The sequence below is a fragment of the Herpailurus yagouaroundi genome, unplaced genomic scaffold (assembly GCF_014898765.1).
Source record: "Herpailurus yagouaroundi ecotype Mexico unplaced genomic scaffold, PumYag 212, whole genome shotgun sequence".
NCBI classification, from domain to species: domain Eukaryota; kingdom Metazoa; phylum Chordata; class Mammalia; order Carnivora; family Felidae; genus Herpailurus; species Herpailurus yagouaroundi.
In genome coordinates, this window is record NW_024412443.1 from 3,027,721 (window position 1) to 3,029,799 (window position 2,079).

Genomic DNA, 2,079 nt, shown 5'->3' on the forward strand with positions numbered 1-2,079 from the left:
GCTCATATATGGCTTTTATTGTCTTGAGGTATGCTCCTTCTATCCCTACTTTGTTAAGGGTTTTTATCAAGAAAGGTTGCTGTATTTTGTTAAATGCTTTCTCTGCATCTATTGAGAGGATCATATGGTTCTTGTCCTTTCTTTTATTGATGTGATGAATCACATGAATTATTTTGTGGATATGGAACCAGCCCTGCATTCCAGGTATAAATCCCACTTTGTCATGGTGAGTAACTTTTTGTAATGTATGGTTGGATCCAGTTGGCTAATATCTTGTTGAGGATTTTTGTATCCATGTTCATCAGGAAAATTCGTCCATAGTTCTCCTTTTTAGTGGGGTCTCTGTCTGGTTTTGGAATCAGGGTAATGCTCGCTTCACAGAAAGAGTTTGGAAGTTTTCCATCCATTTCTATTTTTCGGAACAGTTTCAAGAGTATAAGTGTTAACTCTTCCTTAAATGTTTGGTAGAATTCCCCTGGAAATCCATCTGGCCCTGGACTCTGGTTTTTTGGCAGATTTTTGATTACTAATTCGATTTCCTTACTGGTTATTGGGTCTGTTCAAATTTTCAATTTCTTCCTGTTTCAGATTTGGTAGTGTATATGTTTCTAGGAATTTGTCCATTTCTTCCAGATTGCCCATTTTATTGGCATATAGTTGCTCATAATATTCTCTTATTATTGTTTTTATTCTGTTGTGTTGTTTGTGATTTCTCCTCTTTCATTCTTGATTTTATTTATTTGGGTCCTTTCCTTTTTCTTCTTGATCAAACTGGCTAGTGGTTTATCAATTTTGTTAATTCTTTCAAAGAACCAGCTTCTGGTTTCATTGATCTGCTCTACTGTTTTTCATTGTTGTTGTTGTTGTTGTTCTTGTTGTTGTTGTTGTTTTGGTTTCAATAGCATTAATTTCTGGTCTAATCTTTATTATTTCCTGTCTTCTGCTGGTTTTGGGTTTTATTTGCTGTTCTTTTCCCAGTTCCTTAAGGAGTAAGTTTAGGTTGTGTATCTGAGATCTTTCTTCCTTCTTTAGAAAGACCTGGATTGCTGTATACTTTCCTCTTATGACTGTCTTTGCTGCGTCCCAGAGGTTTTGGGTTGTGGTGCTATCATTTTCATTGACTTCCATAATTTCTTTGGCTTTTTAATTTCTTCTTTAACTGCTTAGTTAGCCCATTCATTCTTTAGTAGGATGTTCTTCAGTGTCTATGTATTCGTTATCTTTCCAAATTTTTTCTTGTGGTTGATTTCGAGTTTCATAGCATTGTGGTCTGAAAATATGCACAGTATGATCTCGATCTTTTGGTACTTACTTGGGGCTGATTTGTGTCCCAGTAAATGGTCTATTCTGGAGAACATTCCATGTGCACTGGAGAAGAATGTACATTCTGCTGTTTTAGATGAAATGTTCTGAATGTATCTATTAAGTCCATCTGGACAATGTGTCATTCAAAGCCATTGTTTCCTTGTTGATTTTTTTATTAGATGATCTGTCCATTGCTATGAATGGTGTGTTGAAGTCTCCTACTATTATGGTATTACTATTGATGAATTTCTTTGTGATTAATTGATTTATATATTTGGGTTTTTCCACATTTGCTGCATAAATGTTTACAACTGTTAGATCTTCTTGGTCTATAGACCCCTTGATTATCATATGATTCCCTTCTGCATCTCTTGATACAGTCTTTATTTTAAAGTCTAGATTGTCTGATATAAGTATGGCTACTCCAGCTTTCCTTTGTTGACCATTAGCATGATAGATAGTTCTCCATCCCCTTATTTTCAATCTGAAGGTGTCTTTAGGTCTAAAGCGGGTCTCTTGTAAACAGCACATAGATGGATCTTGTTTTATTATCCACTCTGTTACCCTATGTCTTTTGATTGGAGCATTGAGTCCATTGATGTTTAGAGTGAATACTGAAAGATATGAATTTATTGTCATTATGATGCTTATAGAGTTGGAGTTTCTGGTGGTGTTCTCTTGTCCTTTCTAATCTTTGTTGCTTTTGGTATTTGGTATATATATATATATATATATATATATATATATATATATATATATTTTTTTTTTTTTTTT